At 42.8% G+C, this 21,442-nt stretch overlaps 12 non-coding genes across 12 annotated transcripts; all 12 read left to right on the forward strand.

Moving 5' to 3' along the window:
* Positions 1 to 555: 555 nt before the first annotated feature.
* TRNAI-AAU (transfer RNA isoleucine (anticodon AAU)) lies at positions 556 to 629 on the forward strand. The gene has a single exon. It is a non-coding gene; the product is annotated as a tRNA-Ile (tRNA).
* A 1,054-nt stretch (positions 630 to 1,683) lies between these two features.
* On the forward strand, positions 1,684 to 1,757 carry TRNAI-AAU (transfer RNA isoleucine (anticodon AAU)). Its single transcript has one exon. It is a non-coding gene; the product is annotated as a tRNA-Ile (tRNA).
* Positions 1,758 to 3,553: 1,796 nt separating this feature from the next.
* On the forward strand, positions 3,554 to 3,627 carry TRNAI-AAU (transfer RNA isoleucine (anticodon AAU)). Its single transcript has one exon. It is a non-coding gene; the product is annotated as a tRNA-Ile (tRNA).
* Positions 3,628 to 4,352: 725 nt separating this feature from the next.
* TRNAI-AAU (transfer RNA isoleucine (anticodon AAU)) lies at positions 4,353 to 4,426 on the forward strand. Its single transcript has one exon. It is a non-coding gene; the product is annotated as a tRNA-Ile (tRNA).
* Positions 4,427 to 5,102: 676 nt separating this feature from the next.
* Positions 5,103 to 5,176, forward strand: TRNAI-AAU (transfer RNA isoleucine (anticodon AAU)). The gene has a single exon. It is a non-coding gene; the product is annotated as a tRNA-Ile (tRNA).
* A 725-nt stretch (positions 5,177 to 5,901) lies between these two features.
* On the forward strand, positions 5,902 to 5,975 carry TRNAI-AAU (transfer RNA isoleucine (anticodon AAU)). Its single transcript has one exon. It is a non-coding gene; the product is annotated as a tRNA-Ile (tRNA).
* Positions 5,976 to 8,342: 2,367 nt separating this feature from the next.
* TRNAI-AAU (transfer RNA isoleucine (anticodon AAU)) lies at positions 8,343 to 8,416 on the forward strand. The gene has a single exon. It is a non-coding gene; the product is annotated as a tRNA-Ile (tRNA).
* A 677-nt stretch (positions 8,417 to 9,093) lies between these two features.
* TRNAI-AAU (transfer RNA isoleucine (anticodon AAU)) lies at positions 9,094 to 9,167 on the forward strand. Its single transcript has one exon. It is a non-coding gene; the product is annotated as a tRNA-Ile (tRNA).
* A 2,276-nt stretch (positions 9,168 to 11,443) lies between these two features.
* On the forward strand, positions 11,444 to 11,517 carry TRNAI-AAU (transfer RNA isoleucine (anticodon AAU)). Its single transcript has one exon. It is a non-coding gene; the product is annotated as a tRNA-Ile (tRNA).
* Positions 11,518 to 12,194: 677 nt separating this feature from the next.
* On the forward strand, positions 12,195 to 12,268 carry TRNAI-AAU (transfer RNA isoleucine (anticodon AAU)). Its single transcript has one exon. It is a non-coding gene; the product is annotated as a tRNA-Ile (tRNA).
* Positions 12,269 to 15,708: 3,440 nt separating this feature from the next.
* On the forward strand, positions 15,709 to 15,782 carry TRNAI-AAU (transfer RNA isoleucine (anticodon AAU)). The gene has a single exon. It is a non-coding gene; the product is annotated as a tRNA-Ile (tRNA).
* A 677-nt stretch (positions 15,783 to 16,459) lies between these two features.
* On the forward strand, positions 16,460 to 16,533 carry TRNAI-AAU (transfer RNA isoleucine (anticodon AAU)). The gene has a single exon. It is a non-coding gene; the product is annotated as a tRNA-Ile (tRNA).
* Positions 16,534 to 21,442: the final 4,909 nt, after the last annotated feature.

Below are 21,442 nucleotides of genomic sequence, written 5' to 3' on the forward strand. Positions count from 1 at the left end.
ACGGGTCAGTACTGCTGCGGACATAACCAATGTTGCTGTGAGTATAAGGGTTGTATTTGTGAATGAGTTAGGCATTTTCTTTCAAGGGAAGAAAACTCCCCCCTGCAACTGGCCTCCCTCCTATGCTCCAGTCAGAAGGCATACTTTTTCTGACTGAGCATGGTGCTAATCACGCCAAGTTAGCGAATTTGATCCCAGTATTGGCCACTTTGTCAATTTGGGAAATATTTCTGCAGAAGCATGAGATTGATGCAGAATTCCCACCCACAGCTTTAGATTTACTATGACTAGTTTGCTGTTTTGTTGGAAGCAGCAGTCCATAAATGGTCACAGGTCAGTACTGCTGTGGGAAATGACCAATGAGATGCATTTAACCTTCTTTGTCCCAGTTCTACTTAAATGTGATGCAGGCTACAAGTCAGTTTGAAGATAATTGTCATATTCATGAATTTCCTTCAGATCACATGTAGTTTTTCTTTAGGTTGTTGTGAGGATAAGGGTTTTGTGTGTGAATGAGTTAGGCATTTTCTTTCCAAGGGAAAAAGACTTTCAGCTGGCCGGTTAGCTCAGTTGGTTAGAGCGTGGTGCTAATAACGCCAAGGTCATGGGTTCGATCCCCGTATTGGCCACTTTGTCATTTTGGGAAATATTTCTGCAGAAGCATGAGATTGATGCAGAATTGGCACTCACAGCTTTAGAGTTACTAACACAAGTTTGCTGTTTTGTTGGAAGCAGCTGTGCATACATGGTCACGGGTCAGTACTGCCGCGGGACATAACCAATGTTGTTGTGAGGATAAGGGTTGTATTTGTGAATGAGTTAGGCATTTTCTTTCAAGGGAAGAAAACTCCCCCTGCAACTGGCCTCCCTCATATGCTCCAGTGAGAAGGCATACTTTTTCTGACTGAGCATGGTGCTAATCACGCCAAGTTAGCGAATTTGATCCCAGTATTGGCCACTTTGTCAATTTGGGAAATATTTCTGCAGAAGCATGAGATTGATGCAGAATTGGCACTCACAGCTTTAGAGTTACTAACACAAGATTGCTGTTTTGTTGGTAGCAGCTGTGCATACATGGTCACGGGTCAGTACTGCTGCGGACATAACCAATGTTGCTGTGAGTATAAGGGTTGTATTTGTGAATGAGTTAGGCATTTTCTTTCAAGGGAAGAAAACTCCCCCCTGCAACTGGCCTCCCTCCTATGCTCCAGTCAGAAGGCATACTTTTTCTGACTGAGCATGGTGCTAATCACGCCAAGTTAGCGAATTTGATCCCAGTATTGGCCACTTTGTCAATTTGGGAAATATTTCTGCAGAAGCATGAGATTGATGCAGAATTCCCACCCACAGCTTTATATTTACTATGACTAGTTTGCTGTTTTGTTGGAAGCAGCAGTCCATAAATGGTCACAGGTCAGTACTGCTGTGGGAAATGACCAATGAGATGCATTTAACCTTCTTTGTCCCAGTTCTACTTAAATGTGATGCAGGCTACAAGTCAGTTTGAAGATAATTGTCATATTCATGAATTTCCTTCAGATCACATGTAGTTTTTCTTTAGGTTGTTGTGAGGATAAGGGTTTTATGTGTGAATGAGTTAGGCATTTTTTTTCCAAGGGAAGAAAAATTCCCCCTGCAACTGGCCTCCCTCTTATGGTCCAGTCAGAAATGTTCCTCTCAGCTGGCCGGTTAGCTCAGTTGGTTAGAGCGTGGTGCTAATAATGCCAAGGTCACGGGTTCGATCCCCGTATTGGCCACTTTGTCATTTTGGGAAATATTTCTGCAGAAGGATGAGATTGATGCAGAATTGGCACTCACAGCTTTAGAGTTACTAACACAAGATTGCTGTTTTGTTGGAAGCAGCTGTGCATACATAGTCACGGGTCAGTACTGCTGCGGACATAACCAATGTTATTGTGAGGATAAGGGTTGTATTTGTGAATGAGTTAGGCATTTTCTTTCAAGGAAAGAAAACTCCCCCCTGCAACTGGCCTCCCTCCTATGCTCCAGTCAGAAGCATACTTTTTCTGACTGAGCATGGTGCTAATCACGCCAAGTTAGCGAATTTGATCCCAGTATTGGCCACTTTGTCAATTTGGGAAAAATGTCTGCAGAAGCATGAGATTGATGCAGAATTGGCACTCACAGCTTTAGAGTTACTAACACAAGATTGCTGTTTTGTTGGAAGCAGCTGTGCATACATAGTCACGGGTCAGTACTGCTGCGGACATAACCAATGTTGCTGTGAGTATAAGGGTTGTATTTGTGAATGAGTTAGGCATTTTCTTTCAAGGGAAGAAAACTCCCCCCTGCAACTGGCCTCCCTCCTATGCTCCAGTCAGAAGGCATACTTTTTCTGACTGAGCATGGTGCTAATCACGCCAAGTTAGCGAATTTGATCCCAGTATTGGCCACTTTGTCAATTTGGGAAATATTTCTGCAGAAGCATGAGATTGATGCAGAATTCCCACCCACAGCTTTAGATTTACTATGACTAGTTTGCTGTTTTGTTGGAAGCAGCAGTCCATAAATGGTCACAGGTCAGTACTGCTGTGGGAAATGACCAATGAGATGCATTTAACCTTCTTTGTCCCAGTTCTACTTAAATGTGATGCAGGCTACAAGTCAGTTTGAAGATAATTGTCATATTCGTGAATTTCCTTCAGATCACATGTAGTTTTTCTTTAGGTTGTTGTGAGGATAAGGGTTTTATGTGTGAATGAGTTAGGCATTTTTTTTCCAAGGGAAGAAAAAATCCCCCTGCAACTGGCCTCCCTCTTATGCTCCAGTTAGAAATATGCCTCTCAACTGGCCGGTTAGCTCAGTTGGTTAGAGCGTGGTGCGCCAAGGTCACGGGTTCGATCCCCGTATTGGCCCCTTTGTCATTTTGGGAAATATTTCTGCAGAAGGATGAGATTGATGCAGAATTGGCACTCACAGCTTTAGAGTTACTAACACAAGATTGCTGTTTTGTTGGAAGCAGCTGTGCATACATAGTCACGGGTCAGTACTACTGCGGACATAACCAATGTTGTTGTGAGGATAAGGGTTGTATTTGTGAATGAGTTAGGCATTTTCTTTCAAGGGAAGAAAACTCCCCCCTGCAACTGGCCTCCCTCCTATGCTCCAGTCAGAAGGCATACTTTTTCTGACTGAGCATGGTGCTAATCTCGCCAAGTTAGCGAAATTGATCCCAGTATTGGCCACTTTGTCAATTTGGGAAATATTTCTGCAGAAGCATGAGATTGATGCAGAATTCCCACCCACAGCTTTAGATTTACTATGACAAGTTTGCTGTTTTGTTGGAAGCAGCAGTCCATAAATGGTCACAGGTCAGTACTGCTGTGGGAAATGACCAATGAGATGCATTTAACCTTCTTTGTCCCAGTTCTACTTAAATGTGATGCAGGCTACAAGTCAGTTTGAAGATAATTGTCATATTCATGAATTTCCTTCAGATCACATGTAGTTTTTCTTTAGGTTGTTGTGAGGATAAGGGTTTTATGTGTGAATGAGTTAGGCATTTTTATCCAAGGGAAAGAGCCTCTCAGCTGGCCGGTTAGCTCAGTTGGTTAGAGCGTGGTGCTAATAACGCCAAGGTCACGGGTTTGATCCCTGTATTGGCCACTTTGTCATTTTGGGAAATATTTCTGCAGAAGGATGAGATTGATGCAGAATTGGCACTCACAGCTTTAGAGTTACTAACACAAGATTGCTGTTTTGTTGGAAGCAGCTGTGCATACATAGTCACGGGTCAGTACTGCTGCGGACATAACCAATGTTGCTGTGAGTATAAGGGTTGTATTTGTGAATGAGTTAGGCATTTTCTTTCAAGGGAAGAAAACTCCCCCCTGCAACTGGCCTCCCTCCTATGCTCCAGTCAGAAAGCATACTTTTTCTGACTGAGCATGGTGCTAATCACGCCAAGTTAGCGAATTTGATCCCAGTATTGGCCACTTTGTCAATTTGGGAAATATTTCTGCAGAAGCATGAGATTGATGCAGAATTCCCACCCACAGCTTTAGATTTACTATGACTAGTTTGCTGTTTTGTTGGAAGCAGCAGTCCATAAATGGTCACAGGTCAGTACTGCTGTGGGAAATGACCAATGAGATGCTTTTAACCTTCTTTGTCCCAGTTCTACTTAAATGTGATGCAGGCTACAAGTCAGTTTGAAGATAATTGTCATATTCATGAATTTCCTTCAGATCACATGTAGTTTTTCTTTAGGTTGTTGTGAGGATAAGGGTATTATATGTGAATGAGTTAGGCATTTTTTTTCCAAGGGAAGTAAAAATCCCCCTGCAACTGGCCTCCCTCTTATGGTCCAGTCAGAAATATGCCTCTCAGCTGGCTGGTTAGCTCAGTTGGTTAGAGCGTGGTGCTAATAACGCCAAGGTCACGGGTTCGATCCCCGTATTGGCCACTTTGTCATTTTGGGAAATATTTCTGCAGAAGGATGAGATTGATGCAGAATTGGCACTCACAGCTTTAGAGTTACTAACACAAGATTGCTGTTTTGTTGGAAGCAGCTGTGCATACATAGTCACGGGTCAGTACTACTGCGGACATAACCAATGTTGTTGTGAGGATAAGGGTTGTATTTGTGAATGAGTTAGGCATTTTCTTTCAAGGGAAGAAAACTCCCCCCTGCAACTGGCCTCCCTCCTATGCTCCAGTCAGAAGGCATACTTTTTCTGACTGAGCATGGTGCTAATCTCGCCAAGTTAGCGAAATTGATCCCAGTATTGGCCACTTTGTCAATTTCGGAAATATTTCTGCAGAAGCATGAGATTGATGCAGAATTCCCACCCACAGCTTTAGATTTACTATGACAAGTTTGCTGTTTTGTTGGAAGCAGCAGTCCATAAATGGTCACAGGTCAGTACTGCTGTGGGAAATGACCAATGAGATGCATTTAACCTTCTTTGTCCCAGTTCTACTTAAATGTGATGCAGGCTACAAGTCAGTTTGAAGATAACTGTCATATTCATGAATTTCCTTCAGATCACATGTAGTTTTTCTTTAGGTTGTTGTGAGGATAAGGGTTTTATGTGTGAATGAGTTAGGCATTTTTTTCCAAGGGAAAGAGCCTCTCAGCTGGCCGGTTAGCTCAGTTGGTTAGAGCGTGGTGCTAATAACGCCAAGGTCACGGGTTTGATCCCCGTATTGGCCACTTTGTCATTTTGGGAAATATTTCTGCAGAAGGATGAGATTGATGCAGAATTGGCACTCACAGCTTTAGAGTTACTAACACAAGATTGCTGTTTTGTTGGAAGCAGCTGTGCATACATAGTCACGGGTCAGTACTGCTGCGGACATAACCAATGTTGCTGTGAGTATAAGGGTTGTATTTGTGAATGAGTTAGGCATTTTCTTTCAAGGGAAGAAAACTCCCCCCTGCAACTGGCCTCCCTCCTATGCTCCAGTCAGAAAGCATACTTTTTCTGACTGAGCATGGTGCTAATCACGCCAAGTTAGCGAATTTGATCCCAGTATTGGCCACTTTGTCAATTTGGGAAATATTTCTGCAGAAGCATGAGATTGATGCAGAATTCCCACCCACAGCTTTAGATTTACTATGACTAGTTTGCTGTTTTGTTGGAAGCAGCAGTCCATAAATGGTCACAGGTCAGTACTGCTGTGGGAAATGACCAATGAGATGCTTTTAACCTTCTTTGTCCCAGTTCTACTTAAATGTGATGCAGGCTACAAGTCAGTTTGAAGATAATTGTCATATTCATGAATTTCCTTCAGATCACATGTAGTTTTTCTTTAGGTTGTTGTGAGGATAAGGGTATTATATGTGAATGAGTTAGGCATTTTTTTTCCAAGGGAAGTAAAAATCCCCCTGTAACTGGCCTCCCTCTTATGGTCCAGTCAGAAATATGCCTCTCAGCTGGCTGGTTAGCTCAGTTGGTTAGAGCGTGGTGCTAATAACGCCAAGGTCACGGGTTCGATCCCCGTATTGGCCACTTTGTCATTTTGGGAAATATTTCTGCAGAAGGATGAGATTGATGCAGAATTGGCACTCACAGCTTTAGAGTTACTAACACAAGATTGCTGTTTTGTTGGAAGCAGCTGTGCATACATAGTCACGGGTCAATACTGCTGCGGGACATAACCAATGTTGTTGTGAGGATAAGGGTTGTATTTGTGAATGAGTTAGGCATTTTCTTTCAAGGAAAGAAAACTCCCCCCTGCAACTGGCCTCCCTCCTATGCTCCAGTCAGAAGCATACTTTTTCTGACTGAGCATGGTGCTAATCACGCCAAGTTAGCGAATTTGATCCCAGTATTGGCCACTTTGTCAATTTGGGAAAAATGTCTGCAGAAGCATTAGATTGATGCAGAATTCCCACCCTCAGCTTTAGATTTACTATGACAAGTTTGCTGTTTTGTTGGAAGCAGCAGTCCATAAATGGTCACAGGTCAGTACTGCTGTGGGAAATGACCAATGAGATGCATTTAACCTTCTTTGTCGCAGTACTACTTAAATGTGATGCAGGCCACAAGTCAGTTTGAAGATAATTGTAATATTCATGAATTTCCTTCAGATCACATGGCGTTTTTCTTTAGGTTGTTGTGAGGATAAGGGTTGTCTGTGTGAATGAGTTAGGCATTTTTTTTCCAAGGGAAGAAAACATCCCCCTACAACTGGCCTCCTGCTTATGCTTGAGTCAGAAACAAAACTCTCAGCTGGCTGTTTAGCTCATTTGGTTAGAGCGTGGTGCTAATAATGGCAAGGTCACGGGTCCCCGTATTGACCTCCTTGTCATTTTGGGAAATATTTCTGCAGAAGCATGAGATTGATGCAGAATTGGCACTCACAGCTTTAGAGTTACTAACACAAGATTGCTGTTTTGTTGGAAGCAGCTGTGCATACATGGTCACGGGTCAGTACTGCTGCGGGACATAACCAATGTTGTTGTGAGGATAAGGGTTGTATTTGTGAATGAGTTAGGCATTTTCTTTCAAGGAAAGAAAACTCCCCCCTGCAACTGGCCTCCCTCCTATGCTCCAGTCAGAAGGCATACTTTTTCTGACTGAGCCTGGTGCTAATCACGCCAAGTTAGCGGATTTGATCCCAGTATTGGCCACTTTGTCAATTTGGGAAATATTTCTGCAGAAGCATGAGATTGATGCAGAATTCCCACCCACAGCTTTAGATTTACTATGACTAGTTTGCTGTTTTGTTTCAAGCAGCAGTCCATAAATGGTCACGGGTCAGTACTGCTGCGGCACTTCCAATGAGATGCATTTAACCTTCTTTGTCCCAGTTCTACTTAAATGTGATGCAGGCCACAAGTCAGTTTGAAGATAATTGTAATATTCATGAATTTCCTTCAGATCACATGTAGTTTTTCTTTAGGTTGTTGTGAGGATAAGGGTTGTATGTGTGAATGAGTTAGGCATTTCTTTTCCAAGGTTAGAAAAAATCCCCCTGCAACTGGCCTCCCTCCTATGCTCCAGTCAGAAGGCATACTTTTTCTGACTGAGCATGGTGCTAATCACGCCAAGTTAGCGAATTTGATCCCAGTATTGGCCACTTTGTCAATTTGGGAAATATTTCTGCAGAAGCATGAGATTGATGCAGAATTCCCACCCACAGCTTTAGATTTACTATGACTAGTTTGCTGTTTTGTTTCAAGCAGCAGTCCATAAATGGTCACGGGTCAGTACTGCTGCGGGACTTCCAATGAGATGCATTTAACCTTCTTTGTCCCAGTTCTACTTAAATGTGATGCAGGCTACAAGTCAGTTTGAAGATAATTGTCATATTCATGAATTTCCTTCAGATCACATGTAGTTTTTCTTTAGGTTGTTGTGAGGATAAGGGTTTTATGTGTGAATGAGTTAGGCATTTTTTTCCAAGGGAAGAAAAAACCCCCTGCAACTGGCCTCCCTCTTATGCTCCAGTCAGAAACAGGACTCTCTGCTGGCCGGTTAGCTCAGTTGGTTAGAGCGTGGTGCTAATAACGCCAAAGTTACGGGTTTGATCCCCGTATTGGCCACTTTGTCATTTTGGGAAATATTTCTGCAGAAGCATGAGATTGATGCAGAATTGGCACTCACAGCTTTAGAGTTACTAATGACCAATGAGATGCATTTAACCTTCTTTGTCCCAGTTCTACTTAAATGTGATGCAGGCTACAAGTCAGTTTGAAGATAATTGTCATATTCGTGAATTTCCTTCAGATCACATGTAGTTTTTCTTTAGGTTGTTGTGAGGATAAGGGTTTTATGTGTGAATGAGTTAGGAATTTTTTTTCCAAGGGAAGAAAAAGTCCCCCTGCAACTGGCCTCCCTCTTATGCTCCAGTCAGAAATATGCCTCTCAGCTGGCCGGTTAGCTCAGTTGGTTAGAGCGTGGTGCTAATGACGCAAAGGTCACGGGTTCGATCCCCGTATTGGCCACTTTGTCATCTTGGGAAATATTTCTGCAAAAGGATGAGATTGATGCAGAATTGGCACTCACAGCTTTAGAGTTACTAACACAAGATTGCTGTTTTGTTGGAAGCAGCTGTGCATACATAGTCACGGGTCAGTACTGCTGCGGACATAACCAATGTTGTTGTGAGGATAAGGGTTGTATTTGTGAATGAGTTAGGCATTTTCTTTCAAGGGAAGAAAACTCCCCCCTGCAACTGGCCTCCCTCCTATGCTCCAGTCAGAAGGCATACTTTTTCTGACTGAGCATGGTGCTAATCACGCCAAGTTAGCGAATTTGATCCCAGTATTGGCCACTTTGTCAATTTGGGAAATATTTCTGCAGAAGCATGAGATTGATGCAGAATTCCCACCCACAGCTTTAGATTTACTATGACTAGTTTGCTGTTTTGTTGGAAGCAGCAGTCCATAAATGGTCACACGTCAGTACTGCTGTGGGAAATGACCAATGAGATGCATTTAACCTTCTTTGTCCCAGTTCTACTTAAATGTGATGCAGGCTACAAGTCAGTTTGAAGATAATTGTCATATTCATGAATTTCCTTCAGATCACATGTAGTTTTTCTTTAGGTTGTTGTGAGGATAAGGGTTTTATGTGTGAATGAGTTAGGCATTTTTTTTCCAAGGGAAACAGACTCTCAGCTGGCCGGTTAGCTCAGTTGGTTAGAGCGTGGTGCTAATAACGCCAAGGTCACGGGTTCGATCCCCGTATTGGCCACTTTGTCATTTTGGGAAATATTTCTGCAGAAGCATGAGATTGATGCAGAATTGGCACTCACAGCTTTAGAGTTATTAACACAAGATTGCTGTTTTGTTGGAAGCAGCTGTGCATACATGGTCACGGGTCAGTACTGCTGCGGGACATAACCAATGTTGTTGTGAGGATAAGGGTTGTATTTGTGAATGAGTTAGGCATTTTCTTTCAAGGGAAGTAAACTCCCCCCTGCAACTGGCCTCCCTCCTATGCTCCAGTCAGAAGGCATACTTTTTCTGACTGAGCATGGTGCTAGTCACGCCAAGTTAGCGAATTTGATCCCAGTATTGGCCACTTTGTCAATTTGGGAAAAATGTCTGCAGAAGCATTAGATTGATGCAGAATTCCCACCCACAGCTTTAGATTTACTATGACAAGTTTGCTGTTTTGTTGGAAGCAGCAGTCCATAAATGGTCACAGGTCAGTACTGCTGTGGGAAATGACCAATGAGATGCATTTAACCTTCTTTGTCGCAGTACTACTTAAATGTGATGCAGGCCACAAGTCAGTTTGAAGATAATTGTAATATTCATGAATTTCCTTCAGATCACATGGAGTTTTTCTTTAGGTTGTTGTGAGGATAAGGGTTGTCTGTGTGAATGAGTTAGGCATTTTATTTTTTTTCCAAGGGAAGAAAACATCCCCCTACAACTGGCCTCCTGCTTATGCTTGAGTCAGAAACAAAACTCTCAGCTGGCTGTTTGGCTCATTTGGTTAGAGCGTGGTGCTAATAATGGCAAGGTCACGGGTCCCCGTATTGGCCTCCTTGTCATTTTGGGAAATATTTCTGCAGAAGCTTGAGATTGATGTAGAATTGGCACTCACAGCTTTAGAGTTACTAACACAAGATTGCTGTTTTGTTGGAAGCAGCTGTGCATACATGGTCATGGGTCAGTACTGCTGCGGGACATAACCAATGTTGTTGTGAGGATAAGGGTTGTATTTGTGAATGAGTTAGGCATTTTCTTTCAAGGGAAGAAAACTCCCCCCTGCAACTGGCCTCCCTCCTATGCTCCAGTCAGAAGGCATACTTTTTCTGACTGAGCATGGTGCTAATCACGCCAAGTTGGCGGATTTGATCCCAGTATTGGCCACTTTGTCAATTTGGGAAATATTTCTGCAGAAGCATGAGATTGATGCAGAATTCCCACCCACAGCTTTAGATTTACTATGACTAGTTTGCTGTTTTGTTGGAAGCAGCAGTCCATAAATGGTCACAGGTCAGTACTGCTGTGGGAAATGACCAATGAGATGCATTTAACCTTCTTTGTCCCAGTTCTACTTAAATGTGATGCAGGCTACAAGTCAGTTTGAAGATAATTGTCATATTCATGAATTTCCTTCAGATCACATGTAGTTTTTCTTTAGGTTGTTGTGAGGATAAGGGTTTTATGTGTGAATGACTTAGGCATTTTTTTTCCAAGGGAAGAAAAAATCCCCCTGCAACTGGCCTCCCTCTTATGCTCCAGTCAGAAACAGAACTCTTAGCTGGCTGGTTAGCTCAGTTGGTTAGAGCGTGGTGCTAATAGCACCAAGGTCACGGGTTCGATCCCCGTATTGGCCACTTTGTCATTTTGGGAAATATTTCTGCAGAAGGATGAGATTGATGCAGAATTGGCACTCACAGCTTTAGAGTTACTAACACAAGATTGCTGTTTGTTGGAAGCAGCTGTGCATACATAGTCACGGGTCAGTACTGCTGCGGACATAACCAATGTTGTTGTGAGGATAAGGGTTGTATTTGTGAATGAGTTAGGCATTTTCTTTCAAGGGAAGAAAACTCCCCCCTGCAACTGGCCTCCCTCCTATGCTCCAGTCAGAAGGCATACTTTATCTGACTGAGCATGGTGCTAATCACGCCAAGTTAGCGAATTTGATCCCAGTATTGGCCACTTTGTCAATTTGGGAAATATTTCTGCAGAAGCATGAGATTGATGCAGAATTCCCACCCACAGCTTTAGATTTACTATGACTAGTTTCCTGTTTTGTTGGAAGCAGCAGTCCATAAATGGTCACAGGTCAGTACTGCTGTGGGAAATGACCAATGAGATGCATTTAACCTTCTTTGTCCCAGTTCTACTTAAATGTGATGCAGGCTACAAGTCAGTTTGAAGATAATTGTCATATTCATGAATTTCCTTCAGATCACATGTAGTTTTTCTTTAGGTTGTTGTGAGGATAAGGGTTTTATGTGTGAATGAGTTAGGCATTTTTTTTCCAAGGGAAGCAGACTCTCAGCTGGCCGGTTAGCTCAGTTGGTTAGAGCGTGGTGCTAATAACGCCAAGGTCACGGGTTCGATCCCCGTATTGGCCACTTTGTCATTTTGGGAAATATTTCTGCAGAAGCATGAGATTGATGCAGAATTGGCACTCACAGCTTTAGAGTTACTAACACAAGATTGCTGTTTTGTTGGAAGCAGCTGTGCATACATGGTCACGGGTCAGTACTGCTGCGGGTCATAACCAATGTTGTTGTGAGGATAAGGGTTGTATTTGTGAATGAGTTAGGCATTTTCTTTCAAGGGAAGAAAACTCCCCCCTGCAACTGGCCTCCCTCCTATGCTCCAGTCAGAAGGCATACTTTTTCTGACTGAGCATGGTGCTAATCACGCCAAGTTAGCGGATTTGATCCCAGTATTGGACACTTTGTCAATTTGGGAAATATTTCTGCAGAAGCATGAGATTGATGCAGAATTCCCACCCACAGCTTTAGATTTACTATGACTAGTTTGCTGTTTTGTTGGAAGCAGCAGTCCATAAATGGTCACAGGTCAGTACTGCTGTGGGAAATGACCAATGAGATGCATTTAACCTTCTTTGTCCCAGTTCTACTTAAATGTGATGCAGGCTACAAGTCAGTTTGAAGATAATTGTCATATTCATGAATTTCCTTCAGGTCACATGGAGTTTTTCTTTAGGTTGTTGTGAGGATAAGGGTTTTATGTGTGAATGAGTTAGGCATTTTTTTCCAAGGGAAAGAGACTCTCAGCTGGCCGGTTAGCTCAGTTGGTTAGAGCGTGGTGCTAATAACGCCAACGTCACGGGTTCGATCCCCGTATTGGCCACTTTGTCATTTTGGGAAATATTTCTGCAGAAGGATGAGATTGATGCAGAATTGGCACTCACAGCTTTAGAGTTACTAACACAAGATTGCTGTTTTGTTGGAAGCAGCTGTGCATACATGGTCACGGGTCAGTACTGCTGCGGGACATAACCAATGTTGTTGTGAGGATAAGGGTTGTATTTGTGAATGAGTTAGGCATTTTCTTTCAAGGGAAGAAAACTCCCCCCTGCAACTGGCCTCCCTCCTATGCTCCAGTCAGAAGGCATACTTTTTCTGACTGAGCATGGTGCTAATCACGCCAAGTTAGCGGATTTGATCCCAGTATTGGCCACTTTGTCAATTTGGGAAATATTTCTGCAGAAGCATGAGATTGATGCAGAATTCCCACCCACAGCTTTAGATTTACTCTGACTAGTTTGCTGTTTTGTTGGAAGCAGCAGTCCATAAATGGTCACAGGTCAGTACTGCTGTGGGAAATGACCAATGAGATGCATTTAACCTTCTTTGTCCCAGTTCTACTTAAATGTGATGCAGGCTACAAGTCAGTTTGAAGATAATTGTCATATTCATGAATTTCCTTCAGATCACATGTAGTTTTTTCTTTAGGTTGTTGTGAGGATAAGGGTTTTATGTGTGAATGACTTAGGCATTTTTCTTCCAAGGGAAGAAAAAATCCCCCTGCAACTGGCCTCCCTCTTATGCTCCAGTCAGAAACAGGACTCTCAGCTGGTCGGTTAGCTCAGTTGGTTAGAGTTTGACTAGTTAGAGTTTGACTAGTTTGCTGTTTTGTTGGAAGCAGCAGTCCATAAATGGTCACAGGTCAGTACTGCTGTGGGAAATGACCAATGAGATGCATTTAACCTTCTTTGTCCCAGTTCTACTTAAATGTGATGCAGGCTACAAGTCAGTTTGAACATAATTGTCATATTCATGAATTTCCTTCAGATCACATGTAGTTTTTATTTAGGTTGTTGTGAGGATAAGGGTTTTATGTGTGAATGACTTAGGCATTTTTTTTCCAAGGGAAGAAAAAATCCCCCTGCAACTGGCCTCCCTCTTATGCTCCAGTCAGAAACAGGAGTCTCAGCTGGTCGGTTAGCGCAGTTGGTTAGAGCATGGTGCTAATAACGCTAAGGTCACGGGTTCGATCCCCGTGTTGGCCACTTTGTCATTTTGGGAAATATTTCTGCAGAAGCATGAGATTGATGCAGAATTTGCACTCACAGCTTTAGAGTTACTAACACAAGATTGCTGTTTAGTTGGAAGCAGCTGTGCATACATGGTCACGGGTCAGTACTGCTGCGGGACATAACCAATGTTGTTGTGAGGATAAAGGTTGTATTTGTGAATGAGTTAGGCATTTTCTTTCAAGGGAAGAAAGCTCCCCCCTGCAACTGCCCTCCCTCCTATGCTCCAGTCAGAAGGCATACTTTTTCTGACTGAGCATGGTGCTAATCACGCCAAGTTAGCGAATTTGATCCCAGTATTGGCCACTTTGTCAATTTGGGAAATATTTCTGCAGAAGCATGAGATTGATGCAGAATTCCCACCCACAGCTTTAGATTTACTATGACAAGTTTGCTGTTTTGTTGGAAGCAGCAGTCCATAAATGGTCACAGGTCAGTACTGCTGTGGGAAATGACCAATGAGATGCATTTAACCTTCTTTGTCCCAGTTCTACTTAAATGTGATGCAGGCTACAAGTCAGTTTGAAGATAATTGTCATATTCGTGAATTTCCTTCAGATCACATGTAGTTTTTCTTTAGGTTGTTGTGAGGATAAGGGTTTTATGTGTGAATGAGTTAGGCATTTTTTTTTCAAGGGAAGAAAAAATCCCCCTGCAACTGGCCTCCCTCTTATGCTCCAGTTAGAAATATACTTCTCAGCTGGTCGGTTAGCGCAGTTGGTTAGAGCATGGTGATAATAACGCTAAGGTCACGGGTTCGATCCCCGTGTTGGCCACTTTGTCATTTTGGGAAATATTTCTGCAGAAGCATGAGATTGATGCAGAATTGGCACTCACAGCTTTAGAGTTACTAACACAAGATTGCTGTTTAGTTGGAAGCAGCTGTGCATACATGGTCACGGGTCAGTACTGCTGCGGGACATAACCAATGTTGTTGTGAGGATAAGGGTTGTATTTGTGAATGAGTTAGGCATTTTCTTTCAAGGGAAGAAAGCTCCCCCCTGCAACTGCCCTCCCTCCTATGCTCCAGTCAGAAGGCATACTTTTTCTGACTGAGCATGGTGCTAGTCACGCCAAGTTAGCGAATTTGATCCCAGTATTGGCCACTTTGTCAATTTGGGAAAAATGTCTGCAGAAGCATTAGATTGATGCAGAATTCCCACCCACAGCTTTAGATTTACTATGACAAGTTTGCTGTTTTGTTGGAAGCAGCAGTCCATAAATGGTCACAGGTCAGTACTGCTGTGGGAAATGACCAATGAGATGCATTTAACCTTCTTTGTCGCAGTACTACTTAAATGTGATGCAGGCCACAAGTCAGTTTGAAGATAATTGTAATATTCATGAATTTCCTTCAGATCACATGGAGTTTTTCTTTAGGTTGTTGTGAGGATAAGGGTTGTCTGTGTGAATGAGTTAGGCATTTTATTTTTTTTCCAAGGGAAGAAAACATCCCCCTACAACTGGCCTCCTGCTTATGCTTGAGTCAGAAACAAAACTCTCAGCTGGCTGTTTGGCTCATTTGGTTAGAGCGTGGTGCTAATAATGGCAAGGTCACGGGTCCCCGTATTGGCCTCCTTGTCATTTTGGGAAATATTTCTGCAGAAGCTTGAGATTGATGTAGAATTGGCACTCACAGCTTTAGAGTTACTAACACAAGATTGCTGTTTTGTTGGAAGCAGCTGTGCATACATGGTCATGGGTCAGTACTGCTGCGGGACATAACCAATGTTGTTGTGAGGATAAGGGTTGTATTTGTGAATGAGTTAGGCATTTTCTTTCAAGGGAAGAAAACTCCCCCCTGCAACTGGCCTCCCTCCTATGCTCCAGTCAGAAGGCATACTTTTTCTGACTGAGCATGGTGCTAATCACGCCAAGTTGGCGGATTTGATCCCAGTATTGGCCACTTTGTCAATTTGGGAAATATTTCTGCAGAAGCATGAGATTGATGCAGAATTCCCACCCACAGCTTTAGATTTACTATGACTAGTTTGCTGTTTTGTTGGAAGCAGCAGTCCATAAATGGTCACAGGTCAGTACTGCTGTGGGAAATGACCAATGAGATGCATTTAACCTTCTTTGTCCCAGTTCTACTTAAATGTGATGCAGGCTACAAGTCAGTTTGAAGATAATTGTCATATTCATGAATTTCCTTCAGATCACATGTAGTTTTTCTTTAGGTTGTTGTGAGGATAAGGGTTTTATGTGTGAATGACTTAAGCATTTTTTTTCCAAGGGAATCAGACTCTCAGCTGGCCGGTTAGCTCAGTTGGTTAGAGCGTGGTGCTAATAACGCCAAGGTCACGGGTTCGATCCCCGTATTGGCCACTTTGTCATTTTGGGAAATATTTCTGCAGAAGCATGAGATTGATGCAGAATTGGCACTCACAGCTTTAGAGTTACTAACACAAGATTGCTGTTTTGTTGGAAGCAGCTGTGCATACATGGTCACGGGTCAGTACTGCTGCGGGACATAACCAATGTTGTTGTGAGGATAAGGGTTGTATTTGTGAATGAGTTAGGCATTTTCTTTCAAGGGAAGAAAACTCCCCCCTGCAACTGGCCTCCCTCCTATGCTCCAGTCAGAAGGCATACTTTTTCTGACTGAGCATGGTGCTAATCACGCCAAGTTAGCGGATTTGATCCCAGTATTGGACACTTTGTCAATTTGGGAAATATTTCTGCAGAAGCATGAGATTGATGCAGAATTCCCACCCACAGCTTTAGATTTACTATGACTAGTTTGCTGTTTTGTTGGAAGCAGCAGTCCATAAATGGTCACAGGTCAGTACTGCTGTGGGAAATGACCAATGAGATGCATTTAACCTTCTTTGTCCCAGTTCTACTTAAATGTGATGCAGGCTACAAGTCAGTTTGAAGATAATTGTCATATTCATGAATTTCCTTCAGGTCACATGGAGTTTTTCTTTAGGTTGTTGTGAGGATAAGGGTTTTATGTGTGAATGAGTTAGGCATTTTTTTCCAAGGGAAAGAGACTCTCAGCTGGCCGGTTAGCTCAGTTGGTTAGAGCGTGGTGCTAATAACGCCAACGTCACGGGTTCGATCCCCGTATTGGCCACTTTGTCATTTTGGGAAATATTTCTGCAGAAGGATGAGATTGATGCAGAATTGGCACTCACAGCTTTAGAGTTACTAACACAAGATTGCTGTTTTGTTGGAAGCAGCTGTGCATACATGGTCACGGGTCAGTACTGCTGCGGGACATAACCAATGTTGTTGTGAGGATAAGGGTTTTATTTGTGAATGAGTTAGGCATTTTCTTTCAAGGGAAGAAAACTCCCCCCTGCAACTGGCCTCCCTCCTATGCTCCAGTCAGAAGGCATACTTTTTCTGACTGAGCATGGTGCTAATCACGCCAAGTTAGCGGATTTGATCCCAGTATTGGCCACTTTGTCAATTTGGGAAATATTTCTGCAGAAGCATGAGATTGATGCAGAATTCCCACCCACAGCTTTAGATTTACTCTGACTAGTTTGCTGTTTTGTTGGAAGCAGCAGTCCATAAATGGTCACAGGTCAGTACTGCTGTGGGAAATGACCAATGAGATGCATTTAACCTTCTTTGTCCCAGTTCTACTTAAATGTGATGCAGGCTACAAGTCAGTTTGAAGATAATTGTCATATTCATGAATTTCCTTCAGATCACATGTAGTTTTTTCTTTAGGTTGTTGTGAGGATAAGGGTTTTATGTGTGAATGACTTAGGCATTTTTCTTCCAAGGGAAGAAAAAATCCCCCTGCAACTGGCCTCCCTCTTATGCTCCAGTCAGAAACAGGACTCTCAGCTGGTCGGTTAGCTCAGTTGGTTAGAGTTTGACTAGTTAGAGTTTGACTAGTTTGCTGTTTTGTTGGAAGCAGCAGTCCATAAATGGTCACAGGTCAGTACTGCTGTGGGAAATGACCAATGAGATGCATTTAACCTTCTTTGTCCCAGTTCTACTTAAATGTGATGCAGGCTACAAGTCAGTTTGAACATAATTGTCATATTCATGAATTTCCTTCAGATCACATGTAGTTTTTATTTAGGTTGTTGTGAGGATAAGGGTTTTATGTGTGAATGACTTAGGCATTTTTTTTCCAAGGGAAGAAAAAATCCCCCTGCAACTGGCCTCCCTCTTATGCTCCAGTCAGAAACAGGAGTCTCAGCTGGTCGGTTAGCGCAGTTGGTTAGAGCATGGTGCTAATAACGCTAAGGTCACGGGTTCGATCCCCGTGTTGGCCACTTTGTCATTTTGGGAAATATTTCTGCAGAAGCATGAGATTGATGCAGAATTTGCACTCACAGCTTTAGAGTTACTAACACAAGATTGCTGTTTAGTTGGAAGCAGCTGTGCATACATGGTCACGGGTCAGTACTGCTGCGGGACATAACCAATGTTGTTGTGAGGATAAGGGTTGTATTTGTGAATGAGTTAGGCATTTTCTTTCAAGGGAAGAAAGCTCCCCCCTGCAACTGCCCTCCCTCCTATGCTCCAGTCAGAAGGCATACTTTTTCTGACTGAGCATGGTGCTAATCACGCCAAGTTAGCGAATTTGATCCCAGTATTGGCCACTTTGTCAATTTGGGAAATATTTCTGCAGAAGCATGAGATTGATGCAGAATTCCCACCCACAGCTTTAGATTTACTATGACAAGTTTGCTGTTTTGTTGGAAGCAGCAGTCCATAAATGGTCACAGGTCAGTACTGCTGTGGGAAATGACCAATGAGATGCATTTAACCTTCTTTGTCCCAGTTCTACTTAAATGTGATGCAGGCTACAAGTCAGTTTGAAGATAATTGTCATATTCGTGAATTTCCTTCAGATCACATGTAGTTTTTCTTTAGGTTGTTGTGAGGATAAGGGTTTTATGTGTGAATGAGTTAGGCATTTTTTTTCCAAGGGAAGAAAAAATCCCCCTGCAACTGGCCTCCCTCTTATGCTCCAGTTAGAAATATACTTCTCAGCTGGTCGGTTAGCGCAGTTGGTTAGAGCATGGTGCTAATAACGCTAAGGTCACGGGTTCGATCCCCGTGTTGGCCACTTTGTCATTTTGGGAAATATTTCTGCAGAAGCATGAGATTGATGCAGAATTGGCACTCACAGCTTTAGAGTTACTAACACAAGATTGCTGTTTTGTTGGAAGCAGCTGTGCATACATGGTCACGGGTCAGTACTGCTGCGGGACATAACCAATGTTGTTGTGAGGATAAGGGTTTTATTTGTGAATGAGTTAGGCATTTTCTTTCAAGGGAAGAAAACTCCCCCCTGCAACTGGCCTCCCTCCTATGCTCCAGTCAGAAGGCATACTTTTTCTGACTGAGCATGGTGCTAATCACGCCAAGTTAGCGGATTTGATCCCAGTATTGGCCACTTTGTCAATTTGGGAAATATTTCTGCAGAAGCATGAGATTGATGCAGAATTCCCACCCACAGCTTTAGATTTACTATGACTAGTTTGCTGTTTTGTTGGAAGCAGCAGTCCATAAATGGTCACAGGTCAGTACTGCTGTGGGAAATGTCCAATGAGATGCATTTAACCTTCTTTGTCCCAGTTCTACTTAAATGTGATGCAGGCTACAAGTCAGTTTGAAGATAATTGTCATATTCATGAATTTCCTTCAGATCACATGTAGTTTTTTCTTTAGGTTGTTGTGAGGATAAGGGTTTTATGTGTGAATGACTTAGGCATTTTTCTTCCAAGGGAAGAAAAAATCCCCCTGCAACTGGCCTCCCTCTTATGCTCCAGTCAGAAACAGGACTCTCAGCTGGTCGGTTAGCTCAGTTGGTTAGAGTTTGACTAGTTAGAGTTTGACTAGTTTGCTGTTTTGTTGGAAGCAGCAGTCCATAAATGGTCACAGGTCAGTACTGCTGTGGGAAATGACCAATGAGATGCATTTAACCTTCTTTGTCCCAGTTCTACTTAAATGTGATGCAGGCTACAAGTCAGTTTGAACATAATTGTCATATTCATGAATTTCCTTCAGATCACATGTAGTTTTTATTTAGGTTGTTGTGAGGATAAGGGTTTTATGTGTGAATGACTTAGGCATTTTTTTTCCAAGGGAAGAAAAAATCCCCCTGCAACTGGCCTCCCTCTTATGCTCCAGTCAGAAACAGGAGTCTCAGCTGGTCGGTTAGCGCAGTTGGTTAGAGCATGGTGCTAATAACGCTAAGGTCACGGGTTCGATCCCCGTGTTGGCCACTTTGTCATTTTGGGAAATATTTCTGCAGAAGCATGAGATTGATGCAGAATTTGCACTCACAGCTTTAGAGTTACTAACACAAGATTGCTGTTTAGTTGGAAGCAGCTGTGCATACATGGTCACGGGTCAGTACTGCTGCGGGACATAACCAATGTTGTTGTGAGGATAAGGGTTGTATTTGTGAATGAGTTAGGCATTTTCTTTCAAGGGAAGAAAGCTCCCCCCTGCAACTGCCCTCCCTCCTATGCTCCAGTCAGAAGGCATACTTTTTCTGACTGAGCATGGTGCTAATCACGCCAAGTTAGCGAATTTGATCCCAGTATTGGCCACTTTGTCAATTTGGGAAATATTTCTGCAGAAGCATGAGATTGATGCAGAATTCCCACCCACAGCTTTAGATTTACTATGACAAGTTTGCTGTTTTGTTGGAAGCAGCAGTCCATAAATGGTCACAGGTCAGTACTGCTGTGGGAAATGACCAATGAGATGCATTTAACCTTCTTTGTCCCAGTTCTACTTAAATGTGATGCAGGCTACAAGTCAGTTTGAAGATAATTGTCATATTCGTGAATTTCCTTCAGATCACATGTAGTTTTTCTTTAGGTTGTTGTGAGGATAAGGGTTTTATGTGTGAATGAGTTAGGCATTTTTTTTCCAAGGGAAGAAAAAATCCCCCTGCAACTGGCCTCCCTCTTATGCTCCAGTTAGAAATATACTTCTCAGCTGGTCGGTTAGCGCAGTTGGTTAGAGCATGGTGCTAATAACGCTAAGGTCACGGGTTCGATCCCCGTGTTGGCCACTTTGTCATTTTGGGAAATATTTCTGCAGAAGCATGAGATTGATGCAGAATTGGCACTCACAGCTTTAGAGTTACTAACACAAGATTGCTGTTTAGTTGGAAGCAGCTGTGCATACATGGTCACGGGTCAGTACTGCTGCGGGACATAACCAATGTTGTTGTGAGGATAAGGGTTGTATTTGTGAATGAGTTAGGCATTTTCTTTCAAGGGAAGAAAGCTCCCCCCTGCAACTGCCCTCCCTCCTATGCTCCAGTCAGAAGGCATACTTTTTCTGACTGAGCATGGTGCTAGTCACGCCAAGTTAGCGAATTTGATCCCAGTATTGGCCACTTTGTCAATTTGGGAAAAATGTCTGCAGAAGCATTAGATTGATGCAGAATTCCCACCCACAGCTTTAGATTTACTATGACAAGTTTGCTGTTTTGTTGGAAGCAGCAGTCCATAAATGGTCACAGGTCAGTACTGCTGTGGGAAATGACCAATGAGATGCATTTAACCTTCTTTGTCGCAGTACTACTTAAATGTGATGCAGGCCACAAGTCAGTTTGAAGATAATTGTAATATTCATGAATTTCCTTCAGATCACATGGAGTTTTTCTTTAGGTTGTTGTGAGGATAAGGGTTGTCTGTGTGAATGAGTTAGGCATTTTATTTTTTTTCCAAGGGAAGAAAACATCCCCCTACAACTGGCCTCCTGCTTATGCTTGAGTCAGAAACAAAACTCTCAGCTGGCTGTTTGGCTCATTTGGTTAGAGCGTGGTGCTAATAATGGCAAGGTCACGGGTCCCCGTATTGGCCTCCTTGTCATTTTGGGAAATATTTCTGCAGAAGCTTGAGATTGATGTAGAATTGGCACTCACAGCTTTAGAGTTACTAACACAAGATTGCTGTTTTGTTGGAAGCAGCTGTGCATACATGGTCATGGGTCAGTACTGCTGCGGGACATAACCAATGTTGTTGTGAGGATAAGGGTTGTATTTGTGA

This window comes from Ambystoma mexicanum, chromosome 1p (genome assembly GCF_040938575.1).
Source record: "Ambystoma mexicanum isolate Mex_15411 chromosome 1p, UKY_AmexF1_1, whole genome shotgun sequence".
NCBI classification, from domain to species: domain Eukaryota; kingdom Metazoa; phylum Chordata; class Amphibia; order Caudata; family Ambystomatidae; genus Ambystoma; species Ambystoma mexicanum.